The sequence below is a fragment of the Lissotriton helveticus genome, chromosome 8 (assembly GCF_964261635.1).
Source record: "Lissotriton helveticus chromosome 8, aLisHel1.1, whole genome shotgun sequence".
NCBI lineage: Eukaryota > Metazoa > Chordata > Amphibia > Caudata > Salamandridae > Lissotriton > Lissotriton helveticus.
In genome coordinates, this window is record NC_136069.1 from 34,295,953 (window position 1) to 34,315,532 (window position 19,580).

The window sequence follows — 19,580 nt, forward strand, 5'->3', positions numbered from 1 at the left end:
CTGGCACAAGTGCCTCCTTTGCCTACATAACGCTTGTTCTTGTGCCTGAGTGTCTAGCACCTTTTGCAGTATTATACCTCAAATGATACTTTGTTTTCTCTTGTAACTGCACACTTGTCACTTTTTACTCCTGTGCACTTTTGACTACCTCATGTATTTTTGGCTGCTCACAATTTTTACTACCTCATGTATTTTGTTTGCTCACAATTGTGACTATTACCTTTACTACCTCATGTATTTTTGGTTGCTCACAATTTTTACTACCTCATGTATTTTGTTTGCTCACAAATGTCACTATTACCTTATGTAACGTAATGTATGCTTTTGTAATCTGTTCTTTTGTAATGTTTCTCATTATGTTCCATTTCTGTTCCTTTTGTGAAGCGCTCTGACACCTTCGGGTAAAGTCCGCGCTATATAAAAATGCATAAATAAATAAATAAAGTGTTGGGGGGTGTTAGTCTCTCCCCCCTCCTCCTCCTCTCCCCTGGGGGGTTGTTCGGTTTCTTCCCTGGGGGGGTGGGGGGTGGGGGGGTCGGTCTCTTCTTCTCCTTCAGCTGGTTTCAGCGTCGAGACTGCTCAGGGTCCCTGCAGCCTGAGCTACTCCTGGGTCCGTTGTCTCTTTCAGTTACTCTCAGTCCTGCAGATACGTCACTTCCTCTTCCGGTCGCTGAGGGTAGAGACAGCACCAGCAGTGAACCCCATCACTTCCGGCCTTTTCCTCGGCTCCAACAGCTGTAGGGGTGGAAGGATCCTCGGTCTGTGCGGTGACCTTCACCCTCTGACCCCGGACGTCACCCTCTGACCCCGGATTGTCATCTTCACCGTCCCAGGCCGAGGGGGAGAGGGCTCTGAGCAGGTAGAGTCTACAGACCCCCCCCCCCGCTTCAAGCCATGGCCCCCTCCCTCGGGCTGAGGACCCTTCACCTCTGACCTCACCCCTCCCTCCTCTCATGTGCAGCCTCTCCCCCTCCCACCTCTCCTGTGCAGCCTCTCCCCTCCCTCCTCTCCTGTGCAGCCTCTCCCCTCCCACCTCTCCTGTGCAGCCTCTCCCCTCCCTCCTCTCCTGTGCAGCCTCTCCCCTCCCTCCTCTCCTGTGCAGCCTCTTCCCTCCCACCTCTCCTGTGCAGCCCCCTCCCACCTCTCCTGTGCAGCCTCTTCCCTCCCTCCTCTCCTGTGCGGCCTCTCTCCCTTCCCACCTCTCCTGTGCAGCCTCTCTCCTCCCACCTCTCCTATGCAGCCTCTCCCCTCCCACCTCTCCTGTGCAGCCTCTCTCCCTTCCCACCTCTCCTGTGCGGCCTCTCCCCTCCCTCCTCTCCTGTGCGGCCTCTCTCCCTTCCCACCTCTCCTGTGCAGCCTCTCTCCCTCCCTCCTCTCCTGTGCGGCCTCTCTCCCTTCCCACCTCTCCTGTGCAGCCTCTCTCCCTTCCCACCTCTCCTGTGCGGCCTCTCCCCTCCCTCCTCTCCTGTGCAGCCTCTCCTCCTCCCCCTCTCCTGTGCGGCCTCTCCCCTCCCTCCTCTCCTGTGCGGCCTCTCTCCCTTCCCACCTCTCCTGTGCAGCCTCTTCCCTCCCTCCTCTCCTATGCAGCCTCTCCCCTCCCACCTCTCCTGTGCGGCCTCTCCCCTCCCTCCTCTCCTGTGCGGCCTCTCTCCCTTCCCACCTCTCCTGTGCAGCCTCTCCTCCCACCTCTCCTATGCAGCCTCTCCCCTCCCACCTCTCCTGTGCAGCCTCTCCCCTCCCCCTCTCCTGTGCGGCCTCTCCCCTCCCTCCTCTCCTGTGCGGCCTCTCTCCCTTCCCACCTCTCCTGTGCAGCCTCTCCCCTCCCTCCTCTCCTGTGCAGCCTCTCCCCCTCCCACCTCTCCTGTGCGGCCTCTCCCCTCCCTCCTCTCCTGTGCAGCCTCTCCCCTCCCTCCTCTCCTATGCAGCCTCTCCCCCTCCCACCTCTCCTGTGCGGCCTCTCCCCTCCCTCCTCTCCTGTGCAGCCTCTCCCCTCCCCCTCTCCTGTGCGGCCTCTCCCCTCCCTCCTCTCCTGTGCGGCCTCTCTCCCTTCCCACCTCTCCTGTGCAGCCTCTCCCCTCCCACCTCTCCTGTGCAGCCTCTCCCCTCCCACCTCTCCTGTGCAGCCTCTCCCCTCCCTCCTCTCCTGTGCAGCCTCTCCCCTCCCCCTCTCCTGTGCGGCCTCTCCCCTCCCTCCTCTCCTGTGCGGCCTCTCTCCCTTCCCACCTCTCCTGTGCAGCCTCTCCTCCCACCTCTCCTATGCAGCCTCTCCCCTCCCACCTCTCCTATGCAGCCTCTCCCCTCCCACCTCTCCTGTGCGGCCTCTCCCCTCCCTCCTCTCCTGTGCAGCCTCTCCCCTCCCTCCTCTCCTGTGCAGCCTCTCCCCCTCCCACCTCTCCTGTGCGGCCTCTCCCCTCCCTCCTCTCCTGTGCAGCCTCTCCCCCTCCCACCTCTCCTGTGCAGCCTCTCCCCCTCCCTCCTCTCCTGTGCAGCCCCTCCCCTCCCACCTCTCCTGTGCAGCCTCTCCCCCTCTCCTGTGCAGCCTCTCCCCTCCCCCCTCTCCTGTGCAGCCTCTCCCCTCCCACCTCTCCTGTGCAGCCCCTCCCCTCCCTCCTCTCCTGTGCAGCCTCTCCCCTCCCTCCTCTCCTGTGTAGCCTCTCCCCTCCCTCCTCTCCTGTGCAGCCTCTCCCCTCCCTCCTCTCCTGTGCAGCCTCTCATCTCCCCTCCCTCCTCTCCTGTGCACCCTCTCCTCTTCCCTCCTCTCATGTGCAGTCTCTACCCCTCCCTCCTCTCCTGTGCAGCCTCTCCCCTTCCCTCCTCTCCTGTGCAGCCTCTCCCCTCCCCTCCTCTCCTCTCCTCCTCCCCCTCCCCCCTCTCTTCTCCCTGTCCGATAGCTCCCGCCCCTCTCTTTGCCTCACACCTCGGCCCAGAGAAACCCTCCCTCTCAGCTTGGACTCACAGAGGAGGTGCCTGTGCACAGAGACTCCCTGCACAGTGAGACCCTGCTGCTGGTGCAGACAGGGCAGGACCTTGTCTGTCCAGGGGCGGGGTTCTATTTTCACATATATAGCGCTTGATAACCATGACAAGGTTTAAAGCACATGTTAAAAGAGCACAGTACACTTTTCTGTGGGTGGAAAAGCTGCTATGGATGGGGAGTGTTTTGAAACACCGAGGTTCAGACTTATATGTTTTTATGTGCGCCGCTGCACCTATCCATGATTTAGAAGTGCCAATGAGTGGGTAGTGGGACACTAATGCCTTGGATGGTACAATGTGTGTGAGAGAAGTGTTGTCTGTGTTGTAACTGTTTTGGTATTGTGCCTGTATGGCAAAGACTGCCCAATCTATGTCAGAGCAAATATTTAGCAGAGCCTCAGTGTAAGGGCGAAGTATGAGAACAGATGTGCTATACCTGCAAGTGGATCCCTACAGGTTTTGGCCTGGTCTCTGTTGGAGGTGAGCATAGGAGGTGCCCAGTCATAAAACGATGCTCTCCTTGGGGAGGGCACAGCCTTTCATCATCTGCAGCGTGGGTCATGAAAGGATGCTCTCCTTGGGGAGGGGACAGCCTTTCATCATCTGCAGCATGGGTCATGAAAGGATGCTGTCCTTGGGGAGGGGACAGCCTTTCATCATCAGCAGCGTGGGTCATGAAAGGATGCTCTCCTTGGGGAGGGTACAGCCTTTCATCATCCGCAGCGTGAGTCATGAAAGGATGCTGTCCTTGGGGAGGGGACAGCCTTTCATCATCTGCAGCGTGGGTCATGAAAGGATGCTCTCCTTGGGGAGGGTACAGCCTTTCATCATCTGCAGCGTGGGTCATGAAAGGATGCTGTCCTTGGGGAGGGTACAGCCTTTCATCATCTGCAGCGTGGGTCATGAAAGGATGCTGTCCTTGGGGAGGGGACAGCCTTTCATCATCCGCAGCGTGAGTCATGAAAGGATGCTGTCCTTGGGGAGGGGACAGCCTTTCATCATCTGCAGCGTGGGTCATGAAAGGATGCTCTCCTTGGGGAGGGTACAGCCTTTCATCATCTGCAGCGTGGGTCATGAAAGGATGCTGTCCTTGGGGAGGGTACAGCCTTTCATCATCTGCAACGTGGGTGCTCACAAACTGTTTTGCATCGGACACAAATACTGTTGTAGCTTCTGCATTAGGGTGTTGGACTCCGCCCTTCCTATTTCAGGCCTGTATCTTTCCCCCATACATTCTTGCTCTTAATAAGCTCCTGGTGCCTCACCGCACCCCCGAGGATCATGGGGCAGCCAAACAATAATAGGACGCCCACTGCGCATCTCCCCTAGCGGCTTGCCTGTTTTTCTGTCCTTGATTTCCACAAGAGAGGTGCTGCAGGGGTGACCTCAACATGCTGATGAAATTCAGTCTTAAATCTTAAAGGGGTTTGGGGTGATACAGTTGGGCATCTTTTCACTTGGGCAGCAAGGAACATTTGTTTTGCATCAGTCTCACTTCAGTTTTTGACAAAGAAACTGGCCACTTTGTGTTGTGACACAACATTCACGGGCATCGAAATGGTGCTATATGCGTCTAGAAAAGATAACTCTGGTCATTAATGCACTTGCTGGAGAGATCTGTGCTTTCTCTATTTGCAGTTTGAACCATAATGTAGCCTTGAGGGAGAACGTGTCTCCTGCATAGCACATTCTGTAAAATGCAGATGACAGGTTTTTAAGTCAAAGCATACCAGACAGCACAGCTGTCTGGTTTCAGCACAGCTGTCTGGTTTCAGCACAGCTGTCTGGTTTCAGCACAGCTGTCTGGTTTGCTAACGACAACAATGGGACATTCAGAAAGCTTCCCTGGGGATGCAATCCAGCTGTTGCTTACCGTTTGCTTTCTATCTCACATTTTCTTGCTTTCTATTTTCTAGCTTTATTTATTTTAGGCTGTCCAGCTTGAGTTCGTCCTTTTGGTTGCCCAAACCTTATTTACAGTATCTGTCCGAGTGCTCCTTTTCTGTGCATTTGCTGTTCATTCAACAGCAAATGTCAGCTTTTGTCTTCCGGGGAGCTTGGTGTTTACTTTTCTTTCTCTTCAAAGTGAGAGGATTTCGGTGACAATCATGCTGGCTACAGGGGGTCATTCTTGTAATTCTGAAGTGTGGTGGAAACAAACATTTTAATACCATCAATATACAAGGTGATGATATCTCCACACATTATCGTTTGTGCGCTGTATACTTTTAGCAGTAAAACTGTGTGTTTGTGCAAATGATATGGTATTTCAATTGAAGATGTGTTGTTTGTAAATACAGTGAGTTACCACACCAAGCATTCTCCATTTTACCCCATTCCACTCTACTCTGCACCCCTGCACTCTACTTTGCAGCACTCCACACTATGCCACTCCACTCTACGCCACTCCGCACTGTCACTGCAATCTACATCACTTACCCTTCACTCTACGCCTCTCTACTCTGCATCACTCTACGCCTATGTACTCTACCCCACTCTACTTTACTATGCACCACTGCACTCTACCCTACTCTACTCTACAACAGTCTGTGCCACTGCACGCTACACCATTGTAATCTAAATCACTGCACTCTACACCAGTCTGTTCTACTCTACACCACGGCACTCTACGGCAATCTACTATACATCACTGCAATCTACGACAGTCTATTCTTCTGCAGCACTGCACTCTGACACTGAGCTCTATGCAACTCTACTCTGTGCCACTGCATCCACGCCGCTGCACTCTATTCTACGCCACTCCATTCCACTGCACTCTCCGCCACCACACTGTACTCTGCATCACTCCACTCTACACCACTGCATCGTCCCACACCACTCTACTCTGCAACACTGCATTCTCCACCACTGAAATGCACGCCACTCTACTCTGCACCACTGCATTCTGTGCCACTCTACTGCCCTCTATGCCAATTCGCTGTACACCACTACACTCTATGCCACTCTACGCCAAGCCACTCTATTCTACTTGGAAGCACTGCACTTTACAGCACTCTGCTCCATGCCACTGCACTTTATGCCTCTCTACTCTGAAACAATCTACTCTATGCCTCTGCACCCTACACCAATCTGTTCCACTCGACTTTACACCACAGCACTCTACGCCAATACACCCTACACCACTTTACTCAAAAGTAACACACTCTATGCCTCTGCACTCTACATCACTGAACTCTGCCACTCTATTCTACTCTACACCACTGTACTATACACCACTCTACTATACACCACTGCACTCTCAACACTTCACCCTACGCCTCTCTACTCTGCACAACTCTACCACATGCTGATGCGCTCTGCTCTACTATGTAGCTTTGAACTCTACACCAAACCCGTCTAGGAAGCTCTACTCTGCACAACCCCACTCTACACCAGGGCTCACTATGCCACTCTACACCAGTGCACTCTATGCCACTCTACACCAGTGCACTCTATGCCACTCTACACCACTCCACTTTACACCACTTTGCTCTATTCAGAAACATTCTACTCTCTGCCACTGCGCGCTATTCTGCGCCACTCTATACAACTCTACTCTGCACCACTCTACTCTACGCCAAAGCACTCTACTCCACCAATGTGCTTTACACCACAGCACTCTATGCAAATCTACTCTGCACCACTGTACTGTACTCCACTTCACTCTTGGCCACTCTGCTCCACTTTACACTCTCCACTCTGATGCTCTTCTCCATTACACTCTACTCCACTCCGACAGTGTACTCAACTCTGACAGTCCACTGTACAACACTCCACTCTGCTATACTACAACACTCTACGATGCTCTACCCAACTGTCTCTACTCCACGCCACTTTACTCAACTCTATTCTATGACACACTCCTCTACACCACTTTGATACTCTTCCACTCCACTCTAAAACTCTCTACTCCACGCCACACCACTGTACGCCAATCTACTCTGCTGTACGCCACTCTACTCTACACAACTATACTCCACACAACACCCAATATGCCACTCCACTCTACACCACTCCAGAACATACTATACTGCCCCACGAAACTCTGCTCCAATCTACGCCCTCTACTCTACGACACTCTCTGTGAGAAGTTGGCCTGGCATATGCTGTCCACTATTCTAGTGGGCACCTTGCACCAGTCCAAACGACCCCTTATTGATGGTAGGTTAAAGACAACCTTATAGAAAGCTATCCTAGTGGTAGCTGTGGAGAGCAGCCTTCAGGCTAAGTCTTGAAGGAATGTAAAGCGCTTGTTTTACCAGTCTATAATCTCGTGAATGACCAAATGAAAGGAGAACTACAGCAGGTATATATATAAAATATAGGTATTTATTCTATACACGTCCCTCTAGTCTCTTTATGAGGCTAGAGGCAAAAGTACATATGGTAAACTTATTTAGCACACAGTAAATCAGTAAATTCGCACAATATACGTTGAGCCCCAGGGGCGTACCAAACCATATATTAAGAAAGTGATATAAGTACTATGACTTACATAGAGCACAGGACTAGGGCCTATAGAACCGCCTGGGCCACCAGGAACCACCCAAGTTAGTGAAACAGGGGACCCACGGGGGACGCTTGCAGTGTCTAAACGCAGCTGCGAATCACCATTAACTACTAAGGGAAAGTCGCATTTGGAAAATTACAGATTAAGGACACTTAGAAGAGGACTTGGAGCAAACCCCTTTAGAACTAGTAGGTTCTAGAGTCAACACCCACAGGAGCACCGGAGCACTCGAGTTACCTCACCCAGGGAAGCCGGGTGCATATGTGTAATTCAACAACACAAATCCATACCACATAATTCCTTTCCACACAACACAGTTCTCATCTCTCAATTCCACAACATACAATTCCACTCAACATTAATTCACTCCATGCCACTTAATCACAGTCTAACAAATTCCACTTCACAGATTTCCACTCCACTATATAACCATTGAGCTGTTTGTGAAACAACTACAATGTCAGATTTTCCCTAGCCTGTATTAGCAGTGTCAAGGATTGAAATAATTTATTGGTCAAGATAAGAAATTATAGCATTTGGTGCAGATATTTTTGGTATCTGTTATTGTTGGGTAAGTAATTTAGGGGTAGGAGAAGGCAGATTACAAAACAGGACTATCAATAGAAGGATGTGACGTACCTCCAAGTTTGTGTTCTTAGCATGCCTACGAGCCACCCTACCTTTACAACCATGGCATCTCTATTTTACAAAGCATTATGGTGATGGTTCTGGAATGTTGCTGAAGTTAGTATGAAATACAGACCCTCTCCTCCAATACCATCCCCAAACTTTAGGTGCTCTGATGGTATTAATACTCTTAGAGGCTTTAGCTTTTGGTTTTCATTTGAGCATCCGATAGCTCAGACCCCCATTTATGGGCAGTTGTTGTGAAAGTTGATGTATTGTTTGGTTGGCGGTGATTGTCACTAAAATGAGTCAACCATGCCACTTGTCACCCCAAATGGTCTGGGATTTGATGTGTTCCAATGTAGAGTGGACCTGGACTGGCAGTTCGGGCTGGACTGTTGCTATTGGAGCAGACCAAGAATGATTTGCATATGGCCTAGTCCAGTCTGAGGTGGCATAGGGGGGATCAAAAAATGATGGACTGCGGTGTTGCTCCCGGTAATTACATGTGGATGAGATTAATCCAAGCTTTGCACTCCTCTCTTTTTTGAATTCCTCATATTGTTGCTGGGTTCGCAGTTGCCGAGTAAGAGAAAAAGCACAATGCTATTTTAGACTCTAAAATCTGGAACCCCGTCATGTCAGTCATTAGTGCTAAACCTGGACTCTAGGCACAGACGCAGTCACGCAGACAGAAACGCAGAGACACGTACACAGACGTGGAGAATCATACAAAGACTCCCTCTCGTGTTCAAGCTGTACCAAAAATCAAATAATTAATATGGATTAGTTAACAACAGTGCTAATATAATAGAATGGTTCCTGCCCCTTGTGTGGCGAAGGCGTGGACTTGACCGCGTAAAATGGGGCTAGGGTGTTCGAACAAATTGTTCATCACAATCGCATAAACAGCATCCGTAGTGTCCTGTGAAGGCAGTATGAAAAGTGTTGTAATACATGACCAACGATGAGGTGAATGAGGAAATGACTTGATCCTAATGCACAAACCAGGCCAGATGCAAATGCACATAGATGCCAGATGCAAAGGCACAATCTCTCTCACACACACATGCACACTCCCCCCAACCCACCACACACACACATTTTGAAAAAACAGACTGTACATGGGCCTAACACACACACACACATTTTGAAAACAGGCTGTACATGGGCCTTACACATACAAACACACACATACATTTGAAAACACACAGACTGTACATGGACCTTGAGGGGGAGGGTTTTGGGGAGACTATGGAGTGTGTGTTTGGTCTGGTTCAGTAACAGAGGTCAAATTCAAGGGTGTCTGACTTATTAAATGTCTAGATTCCCAATCTCTACAAAGTCATTAAACATCTCACTGAATTGTTTCTTCTGTCTCCTTAGGCTTCAGTCCTACAGACTCCTTCCACCCTCTAGAGACCAGCTGTGCACTCCACCGCCCTTGGATTAAACAAAAAAGTAAGTGTTATTTTATCCTAAATAAAACATCAGAACTATCGGAAAGTCTATTCCTCTCCACTTCCTTTGTATCGCTGTTCTTCCCAATGGTGTTTTCCAGCTTTTCTTCTACTTTTATGCACACTTGTATCACTTGCCCTTTATTTCTCCTGTCTGTTATCCTTTCTTCTGCTTTGTTTCTTTTTCCTTTGCACTCTTGTCTCCTTGCCACCACCTTTATCACGAGAATAAGGCCCTTTATTAGGCCACCAAGACTCACTTGTAAAAGGAAAACAAAACAGTTATCTTTAGACTGGCCCTGTAGGCAGGATACTGTGAGCAATAGTCTGTTTTCCCCCTATTCCTACAGATGAACAACATAATTTTTTTTTGGTTTTTACAAAAATGCATCAGGAAAGAAATAGAAGCGGGAGCTGCAGCATCGGCTATATGGCCTTACAGTGGTTCGCTTCTTTTTTGCAGAATTGCACCTTTCATGTGGCACCAAACCCTTTTTAGTCTCAGGTTTTTGCTTTGCAACTGGGGGTGCCTTATGGCTACCCCTTGAGCCCCACTTTATTCAGTCTTTACACGCACCCCCTGTCTGATATCATAGAGTATTGCATATCATAAGCGGTTGATACACAGCTGATTATCATCCTGTCACAGGGCGAAGCTAACATGGCGGTTCTGTTAAGGACCTGTCTGACGGATTAGGCTGATTGGATGGACCTCAATTGTCTCGAGCTCAATGCAGGGGAAACTGAGGTCTATATCCTAGGTACGCAGCCTTCGATTTGATGCGCTTGGATCCTTACCTGCCCCAAAGCCTAAAGTCAAGAACCTTGGCATCTGGTTCAATGCTGGGCTCTCTTTTGATGGCCAGATTACAGCCTTGGCTGGCAAGTGTTTCAGGATCCTAAGAACTCTTAAAAAGATACTTGGACTTCTCCTGGAAGCCGCCAAAAAGACAGCAGTCCAGTCCCTGGATATGTCCAGGCTGAACTATTGTAATGTCCTGAACATGCGTGTCTCACAGTCTCGGCTGACGAGACTTTTGCGTATACAGAACGCGTGAGCCGTTTGCTGAAAAGGCTTTCCTTTAAAGCAATGTGCTATTGCTACGAGGTTGTTAACAATAAGGGCCCTCGATGTTTGCATCCTTTTGCTAAACTCTAAAAAGAACACCCACTGGATGATCTTCCTTTAGTTTTCTAGCAGCCCAGAGGTAGAACTCTCCCTCCCCTTTCACTCAAACAGGAAAAAACTGAACTTTCGTTCCGCAATAATCTAAAGACCTGGTTGTTTAGGTCAGTCTGATTAGAGATGTTTTCTTATTTATTTATTTATTTATTTATTTATTTATTTATTTATTTTAACGACTTGTAGAGCGCCTGTTGACCCGAAGGCATCCCCGCGCTGTAATGATTTTGATATCCAGATGAGATGGAGGAGAAAAAAAAAGAAAGAAAAGGGGGGGACGTTATTTCGGAAATACAAGTCTTAGCATGTTGTTTGGTTCTAACTTTCGAGAGCGAGACCTTAGCGCTGGGATACTTTGGTAAAAGTAACTAGGTGCTTTATAAATCATATTATTATTATTGAGACTTCCAGTGATTGGTTTGGAGGGTATGACATGATTCAAATTGGAAAAAGCCTGTATGGCAGACTCAGTAGGGTGAATCTAAGCTGAGGATCTCTGTGCTTTTAAAAAAATCAATCTGTGAGGGGTGCAGACAGGAGCGAGAAATTCAGAATAAACAGTCTATAATAACCCAAAAGGCCTAGAAGGCTCACATCTCTCACTTGTTTTTAAGGAATGGAACCCCAGTGATAGCCTGCCCGTCACCTTTTTTCCGGGGGGCTCGATAACCCTGTTCCCCAGTAGGTATCCCTTTGTCAAATACTAACTTAGATTTCTTGGAGTTATGGAGTCCATCCTGCCGAAGTGTTTTTAAAATGGCGGTCAGATGTTTTAAATGGTCTGCATTGGGGACTAAAGATAATGATATAATCTAAATATGGACCAGCATGTTGTCAGTGTGGCTCTAGGATTTGATTCTTAAGTCTCTGGAAGGTGGCTGGTGCTCCATGTAATCCAAATCGCAATACTGTGAATTTATAGAGACCTTGAGGGGCAAAAAAGGCAGTTTTCTCATTAGTCTCTGTTCTCTAAGAGATCCGTCAATACGCTTTGTAAGGTTTATATTGCATATATACTGAGAGTTTCTGAACTGCTCACTCATTTAATCTATTCTTTGAAGGGGGAAGTTAGCAAACTTTGATAATCTTTTGACTGCCCTAAAACCTATATAAAAGAGGATGCTACTGTCCGAGTTAGCAATTGGGACTATGGGTGAAGACCAATCGCTAAAGGATGGATCTATGACAGACATTTGGGTCAATCAGTTAAATCTGGTTTGTAAAACGCTGCTTATCACCTGTGAGGGTATCCAGGCGCCAGTGACTTCCTTACGAATCAACTCTTCTAGCTTCTGGTATTCTATATGGTCACCACCCCAGGCTCTGTGATTATAGCATGAGCAGTTCTGCCAGGTACATCTGAGAAATCCTCAGAGGATGGACGCAAGGCACTAAGAACATTACCAATTGAGAGGTTGTCCATGGTACTGCTGTGGCCGGTGCAGTAGCTGCTAAATTATCCCCCGGAGGTGAGGGTCCAAACCTTTTTTAAGAATATTAATGTGAAACATGTGGGTATCGGTTCAGAACATTTGCACTCTATATTTGATTTTCCCTATCCTTTCGAATATTTTGTAAGGATCTTGCCATTCAGCTTCAAGTTTATTCTCTCGAGAAGGGAGCAATACTGAAACCCAATTGCCTACTTTTAATTCTCTCCAGTTTGACCCTTATTTCTAAAAATACTGCTCTATCTGTAGGGATTTATCTAGTTGGGTTTGAGGCAATTTATGCAGTTTTCTTAATCTGGATTTTAATGTACGGTATATTTAAGGGTGCCTGTTTTCCGTTTTTGCAAATTAATACAGACAGAAAACAATTTATTTTCCTGTCTATTTTTAAATGTGGATAAAAATGGAAATTGGGTTGTTTTTTGAGTGAGTCTAGGTGCTGTCAATCATGACTGCCAGGCCAATAGCTGTGCGGATTGAAAGGTAAAGGGGTTAAAAAAAATAAAGGAATTTTAGTAAAGACCCTTAAATAGCAGTACATATGCATAACCTTGATACTAACATTTGCCTGTTTTCTTATAAGTGCATATTTTATCATCTGAGTGTGTTTATATCACTGAAACCGGTCAGGCGTTCAGGCATGAGTGCATATTTATTGGTTAAGTAAAGTAAATGTAGAAATATACTTGTTTCAGCTTCATTTTTTCACAAAACCCTAAATAATAATGCATAAATACAGATAAAATTAGAAAAATATATATATATGGATAAATCCAGACATCAATGTAAAACAAAAATAAAAAATACCATTAAAACCAGGAGCTCTGGGTATATTCCAAAAGTGTTTTGACATCCTGGGAGGTTTCTTTTCAGGCATCCAGAGTCCTTTCCAAGAGTTCAGAGTTTCTTCCTGAGCAGTAATTCGGAGAAAGAGTAACCTAAACTACTCTGGACTTGGTTGTGAATAACGTATAGAGCCAATTACAATAATTGGTCCCAGTTGAGTCCTTCCCTGGTTAGTTTTAGAGTACCATTATATTGTTCTACCAGCCCATCAGTTTTGGGGGTGGTATACTGAGGTAAGCTAGTGCTTTATACCCAAAGTGGCAAATTCTTTTGCATCAGTCTGGAAACTGGGTACTCTGATCAGCTAGGAGCTCTTTGGGAAACCCCACTCATGAAGATATTTTGATTTAAATGTATGGCAATGATTTTGATAATGGTTTCCTTTAATGGTACTGCTTCCATATAGTGGGTGGCATAGTCAACCAAAATAAATATGTTTAATCCCTTTACTTGATGCGATAAGAGGTCCTACCAGATTGACTTGCTCAAAAGGGGTTCCTGTTATGGGCATGCTTTCTAAAGGCGCTGCTGTAGGTTGATAGGTATTCTTTTTTTGACAAATTGAGTAGTTGTGACAATAGGATTTGATATGATTGCAAATCACAGGCCAGTAAAACTGTTCTAGGATGGCTTGGGAGGTTATTTCTAGTCTAAAATACCCTGCCAACTGAAATGACCAAGGAAAAGGACTTGCTCTTGAAAGCAATCTGGGACTAATAACTGAGGCTTATCTCTTGTTTTATCCACTCTGTACAATAGACCCTTTTGTATAAAAAAAGAAGGGGTATACCTGATTCCTGCGTTTATCATTCTCTTGGGCCTTTTCGTCAACCGTTCTGAAGGGAACTGTCATTGACTTTGGCAGCCTTATAATGTTTGCCCAGCTACCATATTTCTGTAGTGAAAACAACTGTCTTTGGGGCCTTTAAAAAAACAAAATGTTTTCCTCCATCCAGGTTCTTTTAAAATCGTTTAACCGCCATGGGGAATCTAATACCACATGGGAAAAAGAAGACTGTTCTAGCCAATCCTGCTCTCAATGTAGGAAAGTCTTTAGAAGGTTGAGAAACTGAGGGTTATCGGTCCCTATAATGAGATTTTCAGGCAAATTGGGAAGTACTCCTACTTTTTGTGACTGGTTTCCCCTGTGGGTCCCATTATAGGGACTTTAGCTATGTTGTCTTCTTGCTGATCCCCATGCACATATTTGATAACAACCTTCATTTGAGTAATTATCTGCTATGGGGCAACAGACCGTAATAGCTGGGTGCCACTTCCTGGGTATAATAGATTGGTCCATTAATACAATATATTTCCATGAGTTCTTTGTCTTGCCTTTTCTTTTGACAGAATCTGGCTGTGCATCCCAGTTCTCCACACTTGAAACACTGGGGTCTTGTATTCCCTCCTAAGCCTGGTGGAGGAGTTTAGAGGAGTGGAGAGTCTCTTTTATATGTTACCTATTCTCAAGGTACCTGGGAGGATGCTGCGGCAGGGGGGTTTCAGATGTCTTACTGGTTCAAAAGTATTCCTAACGTTTTGTACTCGGTGTTGTTCTCGAGAGTCAATCTGGCATGTGGTTTTAAGCACTTCTGGGTTGAAACTGGGAGGTCTTCAATGAATTGCTCTAGATATATCTTATTTATGATGTCCTCTTTGGTACTTTCATGTGGTTTCAACTATTTATCAGAGGCATCCATTTGCTTAAAAAAAAGGGACCTAGGTCTGTCTCGAGCATTCCCTCTCTCCCACTGAAAATCTAGTCTGTAACTCTGCTCATCTTTCCCCATTTGTTCTAGGATTATCCTCTTAATTTCTTTATAAGGAGTATCTGCCATGGAGCCGGCAGTCTGATAAGCTGCTTGAACTATTAGAACTATTAGAGACCGGTAATAAATAGGTCCACCTATTTTCCTGCCAGCGGCTGGCCTTAGCAGCTGTTTCGAAATATATAAGAAAGGTAGTTGGATCTTCCCCCATTGTGAATTTCTGCAAGTAAATGTTAGGCCCAATCGTAAGTCCTCCGCTTTAAGAGATTCCAGTGGCTAACTGTAGTTGGTTTTCCAGTAACTAATGAAGCTGCTCTGCCTGTATTTTGACGGTATTCTGGAATACTCCCCTTTCTATGTCAGCGGACTTAATATATCGTTCTAGTGCCCATTCCAGTTTTTGCTGTTGTTCCACTAGGTGATGTACTAGGCTCCTTATCTTGTTTCAAACGGGGGTGGAGGGGATACCCACTTCTGACACCACGTTTAGCCGAGTCGAGTCTGACCGAAGTCTACAGTCCAGACAACTCGGGTTAAAGAAAAAAGAAACAACTTAGGCTTTCAGTTTCTTGAATGTAAAGTCCTTTACCTTGGCTTATGTTGGTCTTCCTTTGTTGTAGACCTCTTGCAACAGATTTGCTTCTTCTTTCAGGGGTTTCGGTCTGGAGGACAGGGTAACGCGGACAGAACAGACCGAAGTCTCGGGTAAGTGTAGGTCATTTTCCCTGCTCATGTATTGCCCTGACCCTTCTATGTCCTCTTTTTTCATATGCTTTCTCGAGACTCCTCTTTTCTTGACCTGCATAAAATAAATACACAGAAAAAAACACAATTCCCAATTCAAACTTCAAACTTCTGCATTACAAGTGCTTTACTAATAGAAGGCAAAGGTCAATACTTTCTCATGGTCCCTTTCTTCCTGAGTCCTCTATGGCTCTCTTTCCCCACTCCCTCCAACCTTACCCCGGGAGCGCCTGCTCCATTCCCATATACCGGCACTGACCTGGTCGAGCCGCACTCCCCGGTGAGCGTGGCTAGGACGGAGCATCTCTCCGGTCCTGCGGACCCTTGGGAGGGCCTTGACTGGAGCTGAAGCCTCCTGAAGTTCTCACTGACCTGGTCGAGCCGCACTCCCCGGTGTGCGTGGCTAGGACAGAGCATCTCTCTGGTCCTGCGGACCCTTGGGAGGTCCTTGCCTGGAGCTGAAGCCTCCTGAAGTTCTCCTTCAGCACTCCCCGGTGAGCGTGGCTAGGACAGAGCATCTCTCCGGTCCTGCGGACCCTTGGGAGGTCCTTGACTGGAGCTGAAGCCTCCTGAAGTCCTCACTGACCTGGTCGAGCCGCACTCCCCGGTGAGCGTGGCTAGGACGGAGCATCTCTCCGGTCCTGCGGACCCTTGGGAGGTCCTTGAGTGGAGCTGAAGCCTCCTGAAGTTCTCACTGACCTGGTCGAGCCGCACTCCCCTGTGAGCGTGGCTAGGGCAGAGCATCTCTCCAGTCCTGCGGACCCTTGGGAGGTCCTTGAGTGGAGCTGAAGCCTCCTGAAGTTCTCACTGACCTGGTCGAGCCGCACTCCCCGGTGAGCGTGGCTAGGACGGAGCATCTCTCCGGTCCTGCGGACCCTTGGGAAGTCCTTGACTGGAGCTGAAGCCTCCTGAAGTCCTCACTGACCTGGTCGAGCCGCACTCCCCGGTGAGCGTGGCTAGGACAGAGCATCTCTCCGGTCCTGCGGACCCTTGGGAGGTCCTTGACTGGAGCTGAAGCCTCCTGAAGTCCTCACTGACCTGGTCGAGCCGCACTCCCCGGTGAGCGTGGCTAGGACGGAGCATCTCTCCGGTGAGCGTGGCTAGGACGGAGCATCTCTCCGGTCCTGCGGACCCTTGGGAGGTCCTTGACTGGAGCTGAAGCCTCCTGAAGTTCTCACTGACCTGGTCGAGCCGCACTCACCAGTGAGCGTGGCTAGGGCAGAGCATCTCTCCAGTCCTGCGGACCCTTGGGAGGTCCTTGACTGGAGCTGAAGCCTCCTGAAGTCCTCACTGACCTGGTCGAGCCGCACTCCCCGGTGAGCGTGGCTAGGACGGAGCATCTCTCCGGTCCTGCGGACCCTTGGGAGGTCCTTGACTGGAGCTGAAGCCTCCTGAAGTTCTCACTGACCTGGTCAAGCCGCACTCCCCGGGGAGTGTGGCTAGGACGGAGCATCTCTCCGGTCCTGCGGACCCTTGGGAGGTCCTTGAGTGGAGCTGAAGCCTCCTGAAGTTCTCCTTCAGCACGGTGTTGTCCTCTGGCTCCTTGGGGTTCTCAGGGAAAGGTTACCAGCCGCTTGGTGCCAATCTCGCTTTCTCATGGTATTCAGCATCTCTTTCCCCACTCTCCCCACAGCTGCTTTTCAACTTTTACTCACTCTCTTCATCCTGTCTCTTCTCCTTCGATTTCTCCGCTCCTCATCCTCTCGTCCCTGTCTGTCTTCGATCTCCCTCCAGCTGCATGCCTTGCCTCCATTCCTTTCTCTTCCTATGGGAAGAATGTACTTTCTTTTTCTGTCTTTGTGTCTTTCCCTTGTTTCTCCCATTGTCCTTTCCCTCTTTCTAATGGGACCGTTTGTTTTCTCTTAGGAGTTGATGTGGCTGACCCAGTTTTCACCAATGCTGACCTCGCTGGTAAGTATATGACCCACTCTTGGTTACATTCCCCTCTCTTGTCGCAGTCATCCTAAAGGGTCATGGAGTGAATACTGCACATAGCACTCCATGTGACTCCTCCCTTACCTTTTAGACATAGCCAATAGATTTTGCATAGGATAAATCTACTGGCTCTGCCAGTGCTTGTTTTTTCCTTGTTAGCAGTGTAACATTTTATTTGTATCAACATGTTAGCAAACAATAAGCACACATTTTTTAATATGAAGTAATAAATAGAGTTTTATTTAATTCAAGCTATACTAATCCTCTATGGGTCCCGGAGTAGCGTGCTACCCGCCGAAAAAACGCTTTGACGCCTCGTCAGGGGTAGTAAGCGCTATATAAATGCAATTACAATACAATACAATACATGCATTTAATCAGTGATACTCAAAGTACTGCCCAGGGGGACGCATGCAGCCCTCCTGACCTTTACGTGCAACCCCTGGGCAGCAGCAGCACTGGGCTGCTGTTTACTCGACTCAGCACTAACATGGGAAAATGTTTTATATATACAGCCAACACTTATTGAAAGGTTAATTGCAGTTAGGGAAAGGAAGTAACTAGGCCCCTAACTTTAGGAACACCTTCATTTTTAAGGACCGCTACTAGATATACATGTTTTGCTTCCCCTACTTCCGCTTTACTCCGCCATGGGCATCAGTGTGGCCCTCGGTCACACCATAGATCAAACTTTGCGGCCCCTGGGAAAACGTTTGTGAGTACCCATGCATTAAATGGTCTATATATAGGCAGCATTTTTTAAATAAACTTTGTACCACCTAACAAGTGCAAAATAAAATTTGCAAACCTAGTAGTTGTCGTAGATAAACTGAACACTTATTTTGATTAAGTGCCTCACAGTTTTGCTATAGTCTGTTATTATTTATGTCACCTGTTTTCAATCTATGCTGCTTTTGCTCCACAAACTGTATTTATTTTATGAATATGAATTTAAAATGCTTTCAGTCTTTAGCTCTCCACATCTATGATGCAAAGTAAGTGTACTTGTGTCCTTTTTTAGAGTTTTGCTGATTGGATTCTCTGTCACGATCATGGCCAAGCTCCTGTTAGCATAGGTACGCGTGTATTATTACCATAGGGCTTTTTTAGAGTTTGGTGGACGGATTATCCTTCAATTATTGCTGAAGGATTATCTCGTCTACCAAACTCTAAGTAAGGCCTGTAATTTTTAATCTGATTATTGCGCAACATAACGCTTCTGGTGGGTGTCTTATAAAAAAAAAATCAGATAGAATTGGGGCATCTGTAATGGCATGTCCCTTTTCACTAGCAATGTTGCTAACAAGTGCCATCTGCTTTTAATTTGCTTATCTATGTTGACACTAAGGTTTAGCAATCTTTTACTCATGCAGTGCGTTGGCAGCAAATACACCCACAAAAGACTGTTCAGGGCACCAAAAACAAGGTGATGAATAGAGCAATTGAATTAATCTCCGCTACTGGCAGCCGCTCGTGGCGCATACCACTCTATCGTTTTTGCATACCGGGCTACCGCAGTTTGAACCCAGACGTAGGCAAATCAGCCTTGTCCCTGCTCCAGGTGGAACAGCCCAGCCCGAACTGCCAGATTAGGGCCTCCCTGAAGCATCCTGCGACCTGTTTCGCTCTTATTAAGGCTCATCAGCCAGAGCCAGATATAGCTTGGTTTCAGTGGCACCGCGAGCCCATGTCTGGGCCGACCCAATAATGAATGTGAGAGACTTGTTTGATTACAAAGCTAAATTTAGCAATGCCCTCCAATGGTGCCACATAGAATTCAAAAAGCGAGAAACAGCCAAAACTATGGGTGGATGGGTGTCTGTTCGCAGTAATCTAAAAGCCTCCGCAAACTGCCTAAACCCCAAGTTCCTGCAAAGTGGGGCTAGCCATCGCCGTCAAGCAATTTTATACCCAGGACAGAAAAAGAAAACATGGATATTGGTCTTCTTGGTACAATTACATCTAGGGCATGCCGGGGAGAGGATTTGACAATTTATTCGTAAAGGCAATTTATTTATTTATTTTATTTATTTTCTTATATAGCGCCTGAATCAATCCCGGCAGGGATATCTCTGCGCT

General features: G+C 47.6%; 1 protein-coding gene across 1 annotated transcript in view; it reads left to right on the forward strand.

Moving 5' to 3' along the window:
* The first annotated feature begins 732 nt into the window (after positions 1 to 732).
* LOC144773685 (uncharacterized) overlaps positions 733 to 19,580 on the forward strand; it is a 140,484-nt gene continuing 121,636 nt past the window's right edge. The window contains exons 1-4 of the mRNA XM_078658836.1: positions 733 to 859; positions 9,500 to 9,574; positions 15,475 to 15,527; positions 17,433 to 17,477. The gene's annotated coding sequence lies outside the window, so the exon portion shown is untranslated. The remainder of the gene's footprint in view (positions 860 to 9,499; positions 9,575 to 15,474; positions 15,528 to 17,432; positions 17,478 to 19,580) is intronic.